This window comes from Salmo trutta, chromosome 17 (assembly GCF_901001165.1).
Source record: "Salmo trutta chromosome 17, fSalTru1.1, whole genome shotgun sequence".
Taxonomy (NCBI): Eukaryota; Metazoa; Chordata; class Actinopteri; order Salmoniformes; family Salmonidae; genus Salmo; species Salmo trutta.
Window position 1 is genome coordinate 34,161,461 of NC_042973.1, and position 13,223 is coordinate 34,174,683.

The 13,223-nt window shown below is 44.1% G+C and overlaps 1 protein-coding gene across 1 annotated transcript in view; it reads right to left on the reverse strand.

Annotated features, from left to right (window-relative positions):
- Positions 1-13,223, reverse strand: part of LOC115151360 (WW domain-containing oxidoreductase-like) — a 265,138-nt gene that overhangs the window by 809 nt on the left and 251,106 nt on the right. The window lies entirely within an intron of this gene.

Consider the following 13,223-nt stretch of genomic DNA (forward strand, 5'->3'; position numbering starts at 1 on the left):
CAATCTCTATAGCTGCAATATTTTGATGTTATTTTGTGGAGGTTTGCGCACCGCAAGGGCTGTTTTCTGGACAGAAGATGTGGCCCACGGCGTTCGAGACTGGGGAGGAGGGAGCAGCTCTTCTCATTGGAGTGGAGAGCCAGAGGGTTCTATAAATAGACTCTATAAGAGAACATACAGTATATATGTGATGATTACACGTCTGTTTATGTTCACATCATCTAGGGATTCATGAGGGAAGTCAGACATTTGGCTTTTATTTCAGAGGTTTGCCAGGGTAAAGAGAGACATACACCCCTTAAGAGTAATATGTTGAGAATAGTGCTCTTGTAAACACACACACACACACACACACACACACACACACACACACACACACACACACACACACACACACACACACACACACACACACACACACGTAAACCCCACTGCCCCTTACCCGTCTCTCTTCTCTCTCTTAAAAAGAGCAGGCAACCCTCCCTACCCTATACTCTCTAATTAAGTGGGAAATTACTTCTGTATTTCTCAGTTTAACATCTCAAATCCAGTATTCCGTGGTCTGTAGTCATACTGTACTGAGACATGCCTCCCTAATTACCGTCACAGTCGGTAATTAGGAGCGGAGAGGGGGAACGAGAAGGAGAGAGAGAGCGACAGGAAGAGAGATTCCACAGCGTTTGAAACAGGCATATGAAGAAACAGACGTCAGAGAGAATTACAGCCAGAAGTCAGGCACTCAGAGGAATCTTTCATATAGCCCTGCTGCTGGCTAAAAGCTGCTGTGACGTTGTGAGAAGAGACTGTTCCGGAGCTGACTTCTATAGACACACATTAAATAGTTATCCCTGGCTCACTGCTATTTATCTACAAATGAGACTGGTGGAGAGCACTGATGAGACTGCAGAGCACAGTTTAGTGCAGTGCACTGGCACAGCAGCAAAAGTCTGTACACACACACACACACTAATATACACCCACTTCAAAGGCCCAGCCTCATTGAGACTCATTTTAGCATCAGCAGTCCAAGCTGGCAGAGCTTAACACAGGAATAGACACATACTGAAATATGCCCAAACTGCTCCGGCACGCACACACACTGACACTCATTAAAATGTAGAAAGACACACTCTCACACACACCCATTCACAGAATAAAGTGCATGCACACTTACACACTCTCATTGAGAAATACAGACACACTAAACGAACTTCCCACTCAGTGTTGGTAGTAGCAGATCGAGGCAGTTAGAAACAGCAGATGAAACAACTGCATCTCTCTGCTGTCTCCCTCCCTGCCAGCACACTGATAACTCTACACACCTCACAGGACTGGCATATCAAAGGCTTACAAATGTCACTCAGTGTCTAACAGACACGCAGACCCAGACCCAGGCATGCACACTTCAAAAGCAGGGTGGCACATCATTTAGCTAACTCTCAGTTAAGGTATTTGCTTTAGAACCTACACACAAACACATTGGAAGATGGAATCTATTTGCCTGCTCATTTCACTCTGCTTCCAGGGTCCTCGTTTTCACACTGTTTTAGGTAAAGGGTGGTCAAGCAATACATTGGAAGGATTTACACCTGATCTGAAAATACTACACTGTTTCCCTCAGAGCTCTGTGTGCTCTGAGGGAAACTGTACACACGGCAAAACGGGAGGGAAGGAGAAATGAGAAAGAAAGAGTGAGTGTGTCTACACAGGGGTTACCTTCTTGGTGTTTAGCGCTGCCCTCTCACTACTTGACCTGGTGACCCCTGTAATAGATACGCCTGATGAGATTAGACATTAACAATCTGAACCATCTACCACCAGTCTGTCTGTCTGTCTGTCTGTCTGTCTGTCTGTCTGTCTGTCTGTCTGTCTGTCTGTCTGTCTGTCTGTCTGTCTGTCTGTCTGTCTGTCTGTCTGTCTGTCTGTCTGTCTGTCTGTGTCTATCTATCACAGGAAGAGAGAGAGAGCAGGGGAATGGGCTGGGTCAAAGACATGCACACACAAACCTTACACATGCACGCACACGCTCTCTGATTTAAACACTCTTATACACTCTCACAGACACACCCACTCATTCACTCCAGACATGTACAGTAACCGAACAGATGTATTGTATATTCATGTAAATTATAGATAATACCTTTACATTTTAGGCGTCCACCAACCAATGTCTCTTTCTGTTTTTTTACTAGTATCTTGTCAATGTCAATTCTGATTCTGAAATACATCGTTTTACAGAGAAATGGCTGAGTTTTCTTAGGGTTGTTATGTTCCTGTTAGACCGAACTGACCGCCACACACTGGTGAGTGGAGAGGAGAGGGTTAACGGAGTATACACCAACTGTCCCCGAGACAGTACACAAATAATCACAACTGAAAAGGGGGAAAAGGGAGAAGACTAAAATCCCTCCCGCAATATGCTAGAAATGTAGCAGGGTCCTAGCCAACCAGAGCGTCTCCAATACATTTACACACACAGAAACCCAACCTCTGCATAGGGAGAATCTATATGCTTTAAGAGCTGAAAAAACAGATACTAAATCAGCGGCAGTAAGCTGACCCTGTCTGGCCAGAACCCTCACTGCTCTGGAAACTGGTCCCGGATCACATTTATGTCTTCCAATTTTCAAAATAATGAAAATATACTTTGGAAAGTATTGTGCAACATTTAACGGTTAAACAGCCACAATTCGTGCCTCCCGAGTGGTGCAGCGGTCTAAGGCACTGCATCACAATGCTAGAGGCATCAGTACAGATCCGGGTTTGATCCCGGGCTGTATAACAGCCTGGGAGACCCATGAGGCGGCACACAATTGGCCCAGCATTGTCCGAGTTAGGGGAGGGTTTGGCCGGCTGGGATGTCCTTGTCCCATCGTGCTCTAGCGACTCCTTGTGACGACCGGGCGCATGCACACTGACTTTGTTCGCCAGCTGTACGATTTTTCCTCCGACACTGGTGCGGCTGGCTTCCGGGTTAAGCGAGCAGTGTGTCAAGAAGCAGTGCGGCTTGGCGGGGTCGTGTTTCAGAGGACGTATGGCTCTTGAGCGTTGCCTCTCCCGAGTCCGATACGGGAGTTGCAGCAATGGGACAAGACTGTAACTACCAATTGGATACCACAAAATTGTGGAGAAAAGGGGGTTCACATTTTTTTTCTTCATAAAACAGCCACAGTTCAATGTATTGAAAAGCAAGGTGGGAGAGAACAGAGATATTAGTGTTGAATCAGTTCACTGTATCTCAGTTATTTGGCGTTGTCTTCATAGTATAACATGTTACTGTGGTGATCTTTAACCTTGTCCAATCACTCTGCTTGTATACTATAACAATAATATAACAAGCATTGTGCTATTTGTTAGCATAGGGGTATTGTACCAGAGAAAAAAAACAGGTCGGAAAAAACGTTTTGTTTCTGCCTCATCAAGGTTGTGCTCTGTCATTCTGTCTCTGATAATATGCGTGACACTTTAGACGTCTGTAGTTCTGTAATTGACCTCTAACCCCTGACCCCTGACCTGTAAATACACCCAGTACTGTAGAGCAGTCTGTTTTTGTCCCACCCCGTCCTGTCCTGTCCTGTACATAAGAACATGTAAATACCAAACAGCTATGCATGCTGACACTCTAGCACTTCTTTCAGGTACTTTTATAATCCCAAACTTCTCATATGGCATGTGCTGAAAATCAACTATAAAAAAGTAATAAAAAAAATGAAAAGAGAATAATAAAAAAGAACCAGACGATGATATCCTGGACAACGTGTAAAGTCTTACAGTTTTCTTATTCCTGTGGGTGGTTCTCTTCTGTTCCTTTAACTGTCATTCTTACTGTGGTCGAACCGTTCTGGTCAAGGTTCTGTTCAGTTGTGTTGATGTGGGAAGGGTTGAAGCAAAGCAGAGAGGCAATCCAATCTGTACAGTGTTAACAACTAAAGCCTGGTTAAGTGGCTGCGTCCACAACTATCGCCGGAGAGCATACTCCTTTCCTCTGGTGAAGAGAGCCGACGGGAAATGGATTGTGGTGTGGTCTTGTTCTTTTTTTACAGATCAAGAATTGGAACTGTGTAGGCTTCAGAACAAGCTCTCATGATAAACGGGTCACTGAAACTAGGACCAGTATATGAGATTTGCCTCGGCCCTCGGACCCAGCCTGTCTGAGATAACAATCTAACATGAAGCTCTATCTATGCCATGAAGGAGAAGATAGGACTCCAACAGGACTGTGTGCTTTTGTTGATCCTTGTGGAATGTTTATTTTCAACCCCATGGCGTTCACAATAGATGGAAGTGTGTGATTGTTCATCTGTGCTAAAGATATTTTACATTTAATAAATTATCATTGTAACAAAAACACATCTGCTTGCTTGTCGTCTCTCGCCCATGGTTTTATATATATATATATATATATATATATATATAGAGAGAGAGAGAGAGAGAGAGAGAGAGAGAGAGAGAGAGAGAGAGAGAGAGAGAGAGAGAGAGAGAGAGAGAGAGAGAGAGAGAGAGAGAGAGAGAGAGAGAGAGAGAGAGAGAGAGAGAGAGAGAGAGAGAGAGAGAGAGAGAGAGAGAGAGAGAGAGAGAGAGAGAGAGAGAGAGAGAGAGAGAGAGAGAGAGAGAGAGAGAGAGAGAGAGAGAGAGAGAGAGAGAGAGAGAGAGAGAGAGAGAGAGAGAGAGAGAAAATATAAATTGTTGTTCAGCACAACAACACCCCCTCAACCAGACCCGGAGAGATGAAGGTGGAGCAAGACATGTCTGCACTCTGGACTGTGGTGAGACAACATCAACAGGAGAAAAAGCAGAGGCAGGAGAAGAACAAAGGACTAGAGGAGAGGAGAGTGCTGGAGGAGAGGGTGAGGAAGATGACGTGTGACAGAGAACAACCCATTAGAGAGCTGGCCACTCCCACAGAGAAGCCAGCAGAACAGCCCACCTCAGATCCTGACCAAAGTCTCGACACCACAGCAGAACAGTTCACCCCAGACCCAAGCCCAGGGGATCCCATCCACTCTGAGCACCACCCCTGTCAGCCACCCTGTTAGCTCCCCCCCCCCCCCCCACACCCACTGAGGACATACACAAGTCACAGATTGTACTCCATATGGACTCAAACGGGAAATATATACAAGAAAATGAACTTTTTCCCAAACACAGTGTCTAAACTCTGGTGTCCAAACACCCAGCGCGCCCTAGACCTTCTGTTTGAGGACCAGCTAGGGTCACCCAGACACATAATAACACACACAGGCACAAACCACCTAAGAACACAGCAGGAAAGTAAGGCCACAGCACTTAAGGGAGTGAAGTCAGGTGCACAAGTGGTTATCTCCACCCTGCTACCACGAAAAGACTTCCACTCTGCTACCATACAGCGGGTAAACGGAAGTATTTCCCGTTGACTGTGCCTCAAAACCAAATGTTTACCTGGCCCACCACTCCACCCTGGACTTAAACAGCTTTTACGACCAGGTTCACCTATACAAGGCAGCAGTGCCCACCTTCACCAGGACCCTAAAGGACATTGCCCTCAACTTCAGCCCCAACACCTCACACAGGAGCAACAGATCAACTGACACCCTGCCCAGACCAGCAAGACTCTCCCAGACCTGCAGGACCCTCCCTCCCACACACATATAGAGGCCCCCTCAGATCAGACCTATGCCCCTCCTGCCCACCCCATGCCCCCCACTCCCGCAAAGAGGGCTTCAACATGAAAGTCACACATACGCACCCAGGCCGTGAACAGGCAAACAGGCCCAACCCCCACTCTTACACTAGCCCAAGCCAATGGCATGTACCAGATGCTCAGCAGGCTCTGCTCACACTTACTGGCCTGAGGCCAAACCACACGACTAACAACATTGGACACTTTATGGAACACAAAGCCTTCACTATCTCATCCTGGAATATCCAAGGCGCGAGGTCATCTGCCTTTGACCTAAAGTGGACTTCACCAAAGAAATGAGAAATACAGACATTGTCATCCTACATGAAACATGGCATAGAGGAGATGGACCCACTGGTTGCCCTCTAGGTTACAGAGAGCTGGTAGTCCCATCCACCAAACTACCAGGTGTGAAACAGGGAAGGGACTCAGGGGTGGGTGCTAATTTGGTATAGAGCAGACCTAACTCACTATTAAATGAATCAAAGCAGGAACATTTTACATTTGGCTAGAAATTCAAAAGGAAAGTATCTCAACAGAGAAAAATGTCCTACTGTGTGCTACCTATATCGCCCCACTAGAATCCCGATACTTTAATGAAGACAGCTTCTCCATCCTGGAGGGGGAAATCAATAATTCCCAGGTCCAGGGACATGTACTAGTCTGTGGCAATCTAAATGCCAGAACTGGACAAGAACCTGTAGGCAGTCATTGTAAATAAGATTTTGTTCTTAACTGACTTGCCTAATTAAATAAAGGTTAAATAAAAAAATAAACCTGACACACAGGGGGACAAACACCTACCTGAAGGTGACAGCATTCCCTCCTCCATATGCCCCCCTAGGCTCAACTATGACAACATAACCAACAAAAATAGGTCACAACTCCTGCAGCTCTGTCGCACGCTGGGATGTACATTGTCAATGGTAGGCTTCGAGGAGACTCCTACAGTAAGTACAACTATAACTCATCTCTTGGCAGTAGTACTGTAGACTACTTAATCACTGACCTCAACCCAGAGTCTCTCAGAGCGTTCACAGTTAGCCCACTGACACCCCTATCAGAGGAAAGCAAAATCACAGTCTACTTGAACAGAGCAATACATAATCATGAGGCATCAGAGCAAAAGGTACTGAATAATATTAAGACATGCTATAGATGGAAGGAAAGTAGTGTGGAAAACTACGAAAAAAACAGTTAGGCAACAACAAATAGAATCCCTTTTAGACAACTTCCTGAACAAAACATTTCACTGTAATAGCGAAGGTGTAAACTTGGCAGTAGAAAACCTAAACAGTATATTTGCCTCTCAGCTTCCCTATCAAATCGAAAAATTTGAAGCTGAAAACCTAAGAAAATTAACAACAATAACAAATGGTTTGATGAAGAATGCAAAAACCAAAGAAAGAAATTGAGAAACCTATTCCCCCAAAACCCCGAGACCCATAAAACCTGAGCCTACGCCTTCACTATGGTGAATCACTAGAACAATACAGAAATACACTACGGAAAAAGAAGGAACAGCACATCAGAAATCAGCTCAATGTAATTGAAGAATCCATAGACTCTAACCACTTCTTGGAAAATTGGAAAACACTAAACAAACAACAACACAAAGTGTTATCTATCCAAAAAGGAGATGTATGGGTAAACCACTTCTCCAGTCTGTTTGGCCCTATAAAAAAATAACATATAGCAAAAGCATACATGATCAGATACAAATCTTAGAATCAACTATTAAAGACTACCAGAACACACTGGATTCTCCAATTACATTGAAGCAACTAAAGAACAAAATACAAAGCCTACAACCAAAAAAAGGCCTTTGGTGTTGATGGTATCCTAAATGAAATGATAAAATATATGGACCACAAATTCCAATTGGCTATACTTTTTAACATCATCCTCAGCTCTGGCATCTTCCCCAATATTTGGAACCAAAGACTGATCACCCCAATCCAAAAAAGTGGAGACAAATTTGACCCCAATAACTACAGTACCGTGGGATATGCGTCAACAGCAACCTTGGGAAAACCCTCTGCGTTATCATTAACAGCAGACTCATACATTTCCTCAATGAAAACAATGTGCTGAGCAAATGTCAAATTGTCTTTTTACCAAATTACTGTATGACAGACCACGTATTCAACCTGCACACCCTAACTAACAAAGAAACAAACCAAAACAAAGGCAGTCTTCTCATGCTTTGCTGATTTCCAAAAAGCTTTTGACTCAATTTGCCATTAGGTTCTGCTATACAAATTGATGGAAAGTGGTGATGGGGGTAAAACATATGACATGTCCCCAACCAAGGAGGGCCTACAACAGCACCTAGATCTTTGGCAGAGATTCTGTCAGACCTGGGCCCTGACAGTGAATCTCTGTAAGATGAAAAATAATAGTGTTCCAAAAAAGGTCCAGGTGCAAGGACCACAAATACAAAGTCCCTCTGTTGCCCTAGAGCACACAAAAAAACTATACATACCTCAGCCTAAACATCAGCGCCACAGGTAACTTCCACAAAGCTGTGAATGATCTGAGAGACAAGGCAATAAGGGCCTTCTATGCCATCAAAAGGAACATAAAATTAAACATAATAATAGAATAATAGAATCCATTTCCCTTTATGGTTGTGAGGTCTGAGGTCCGCTCACCAACCAAGAATTCACAAAATGGAACAAACACCAAATTGAGACTGCATGCAGAATTATTCAAAACTATCCTCTGTGTACAACGTAAAAGTGCATCAGTAGAGGTGCATCAAAGCTGGGACCGAGAGACTGAAAAACAGCTTCCATCTTAAGGCCATCAGACTGCAAAACAGAAATCACTAACTCAGAGAGGCTGCTGCCTACACTGGCTACTTTAATAAATGGATCCCTAGTCACTTTATACAATGCCACTCTAAATAATGCCACTTTAATAATGTTTACATATCTTACATTACTGATATCATATGTATATACTGTATTTTATACCATCTATTGCACCTTGCCTATGCCACTCGGCCATCTCTCATCCATATACTTATATGTACATATTCTCATTCACCCCTTTAGATTTGTGTGCATTAGGTAGTTGTTGGGGAATTGTTAGATTACTTGTTAGATATTACCGCACTGTCAGAACTAGAAGCTCAAGCATTTCGCTACACTCACATTAACATCTGTTAACCACGTGTATGTGACTAATACAATTGGATTTGGTTTGAAAACACCAAATAATGCATGCAGAGCAGAATTAGGCCAATACCCGCTAATGATCAAAATCCAGGAAAAGGAAGTGATTCTCAAACCTTCCATAACAAAGCCGTCACCTACAGAGATATGAACCTGGAGAAGAGTCCCCTAAGCAAGCTGGTCCTGGGGCTTTGTTCACAAACACAAACAGACCCCACAGAGCCCTAGGACAGCAACACAACCAAATCATGAGAAAACAAAAAGATAATTACTTGACACATTGGAAAGAATCAACCAAAAAACTGAGCAAACTAGAATGCTATTTCGCCCTAAACAGAGAGTACACAGAGCCAGAATACCTGACCACTGTGACTGACCCAAAACTTAAGTAAAGCTTTGACTATGTACAGACTCAGTGAGCATAGCCTTGCTATTGAGAGAGGCCACGGTAGGCGGACCTGGCTCTCAAGAGAAGACCGTCTATGTGCACATTGCCAACAAAATGAGGTGGAAACTGAGCTGCACATCCTAACCTCCTGCCAATTGTATGACCATATTAGAGACACATATTTCCCTCAGCTTACACAGACGGACAAAGAATTCGAAAACAAACCCAATTTTGATAAACTCCCATATCTATTGGGTGAAATACCACAGTGTGCCATCACAGCAGCAACATTTTGTGACCTGTTGCCACAAGAAAAGGGCAACCAGTGAAGAACAAACACCATGGTAAATACAACCCATATTTAAGTTTATTTATTTCCCTTTTGTACTCAATTATTTAATTATTTGCACATAATATGACATTTTAAATGTCTTTTTTCTTTTGGAACTTTTGTGAGTAATTTTCACTGTTAATTGTTGTGTTGTTTATTTAACTTTTGTTTATTATCTATTTCACTTGCTTTGGCAATGTAACTGACAATGTTTCCCATGCCAACAAAGCCATGGAGGCTCCTCAGAGGAGGAAGGGGAGGACCATCCTCCTAAGGGAATTTCAGAAACATAAAAAGTTATCATTTTTATATAAAACTATACTAAATATATTCACGTCACTAAATAAAATAAACACACTGTTTTGCAATGAATGTCTACAGTAGCCTCAACAGCACTCTCTGGGGTAGCACCATGGTGTAGCCGGAGGACAGCTAGTTTCCGTCCTCCTCTGGGTACATTAACTTCAATACAAAACCTAGGAGGCTCATGGGTTCTCACCCACTTCCATAGACTTACACAGTAATTATGATAACTTCCGGAGGAATCCTCCAACGTATCAGAGCTCTTGCAGAATGAACTGACATGTTGTCCACCAAATCAAAGTATCAGAGAATTAATCTAGTATTGAAAGCATAAGCTACAGCTAGCTAGCAATACAGTGCATAAAATGTGGTGACTAGAGGCATGAGAGGGAGAGCTATATTTTGTTGTATTTTTTTCAGTTTCAATTTCACTTAGCTAGCGAATGCAGCTAGCCTACTAAAACACCCTGCACAAACAGAGCGGGATGCTATGTTAGCTTGCTGGCTATGGCTATCCAACACTGGAACTTTTCCAAATCAAGGTAAGCTTTTGGTTTTATAAATGTATTGCCACCAGGACTAGCCGGTGTAACTGCTAAACTGATTGCTGACTGTACTGCATGATTGTAGAGGGTTTATTAATGCATTAGTTCTAGTAGCTATGTTGACGGTGACGTTAGCTAATATGGTGACAACGATGTAGGCTGTGTGTAGCGGTAATGATATGGTTTGGCTTGGAAAGGTTATTTCACCTGGTCACAGACAGCTGATTTCTTGTGCACTGAAGTCTACAAGCAAAGGCAAAAGGTGAGAGGAAGAGAGCGAGTAGATGCGAGAATTAATTATACAACGAGCAAAGTGATCATGCTGTTTGTGTGTGGCTGCTATGAAAGTGAACAGTGTTTGCGTGTGATGAGGGGTGAATTCATTCTGACGATTCTGTTGAAAAAAGTTTCTTATGTGTAAGCAAATGAGGAAAAACATACCTGAATTTGTCCAATAGAAACTTGTTTGCAACTGTTGGACTAATGAATACACATGAGATCAGCTAGATGCAGGCAAGAGTGTGCAAGGCGGTCTTGAATGTATAACTGTCTTTCACCTTCATTACTCTAATTCTTCTCTCGACCTGTGCAACTACATTGTAAAACCTTCATTCATAGGCTAGGTTGTAGCAACCTCATGATGGGTTTAGAATTTTTTTTGAATACCATGTAGTATCCTAAACCTATCGATGTTACATTTAGCTGGGAGAATAGAATATGAATGACAGTCATCCAATATGCTGTAATAGAAATAAGGTCATGCTCCTTATCGTCCTCCCTCATCTTAAATGACACTTACCGCCACTGGTGTGTGTGTTTGCCCTAGCCCTAAGCGGCGTTAGCCTCTGCAAGCCGACAGCCCATCTGACCGTGCCCGTCCAGCTGTGAGGGGAATCCTGGGTATCACGGTCCAGTCAGATAAACAGCCTGGCCCTCCATTCAGCCTGACCAACCAACTGCGAGGGGAGGGATTAACACCAGAAACAGACCCCTAAAAACACCCCAACGGTCCCCCTCAAGACTCCACAGTCACCCCATAACCTCAGCACACTAACCCATAAGCGCAGCCATCCCCACCACTGGAAACAAATGGCCTGTCCAGTGTAATGCTGTTCTTGCCATTCTAATGGGGGAGCCCTCTAAGGCGCTGGCCTCTGCTCCTCAGTATGTTTTACACTCTATTAAAGAGCTGTCATTAGCCCCTAGGCCTGCTGGGTAATACAGAGCCCTGGGCGGCCTACTCCCCTGAGGGCCATTAGGGACAGGATGGAGAGACCACACACCTAACACTGGCTCCCCCTGTCTCCACATCTCTCCATCTGAAGAACATTAGAGAATGGAGAGACCGTACACCTCCAGCCCCTGCTACAGCTGCCTCCTACGTCTACCCTCTCTGTTTGCCACACTCCGCCATCTCTTCCTCACGTCCAACTCCTGCAGCGTGTGTGTGGGGGGTGTGGGAACATATGCTTATCTGGTGAACAAAGGGAGGTAAGAATGAGCGAGGAGAGAAAAGAGTAGGGAAGAAGGGGATGAGACAAGGGGGGACAAAATGAGAAAGAGAAAGAAAGGAGGAGAGGAGAAAAGAAAGGAGGATGTTGGGAAATGATGACTGTGAGAAGAACTTGGGAGGTGACTGTGAAGCTCCATTTTATCTTGGGAGAGGACTTGTGAGGTGATGGGCTTCAGCTAGTTATTGTCTCCTAATAAAAGCAACATATGCCAATACAATAAAAGGCCTTATTGGACAGCTCTTCATTAAAGAGCGGCAGTAAAGAGAGAGGGGCTCTGGCACAGGGAGGAGATTAAAAGGCCTGGTCTGAATGGGAAAATAGGAGTTTCTCCATAGAATGGCACTATGGGGGCATGTAGGACTATAAAACAGCTGAATTAAACATGAAAAGGACTGGACGCTTTATTGGGCATGATCTCTCACTCTCTCTTACTCCCTCCCTCTTACTCCCACTCTTCCTCACTTTCTCTTCTAACCTCTCTCTCTTTCTCCCTGTCACTCCCTCTCTTTCCCACGTCTACGTCCCTTATAAGACCCTCTTCAACTTTTACAGATGCACCATTGAGAGCATTCTGTCGGGCTGCATCACCGCCTGGTATGGTGCATCACCGGGGGGCACGCTGCCTGCCCTCCAGGACATCCACAGCACACAGTGTCAAAGGAAGGATAAAAAGATCTTTAAGGACCTCAGTCACTGTTCACTCGGCTATCGTCCGTCAGACGGAGACAGCACTGGTGCATCAGAGCCAAGACCGAGAGACAAAAAAATAGCTTCTATTGCCAGACCATCAGACTGTCGAACAGCTTCTATTACCAGACCATCAGACTGTTGAACAGCTTCTATTACCAGACCATCAGACTGTTGAACAGCTTCTATCACCAGACGATCAGACTGTTGAAAAGCTTCTATCACCAAACCATCAGACTGCTGAACAGCTTCTATTACCAGACCATCAGACTGCTGAACAGCTTCTATTACCATCAGACTGTTGAACAGCTTCTATTACCAGACCATCAGACTGTTGAACAGCTTCTATTACCAGACCATCAGACAGTTGAACAGCTTCTATTACCAGACCATCAGACAGTTGAACAGCTTCTATCACCAGACGATCAGACTGTTGAACAGCTTCTATCACCAAACCATAAGACTGCTGAACAGCTTCTATTACCAGACCATCAGACTGCTGAACAGCTTCTATTACCATCAGACTGTTGAACAGCTTCTATTACCAGACCATCAGACTGTTGAACAGCTTCTATTACCAGACCATCAGACTATTGAACAGCTTCTATTACCAGACC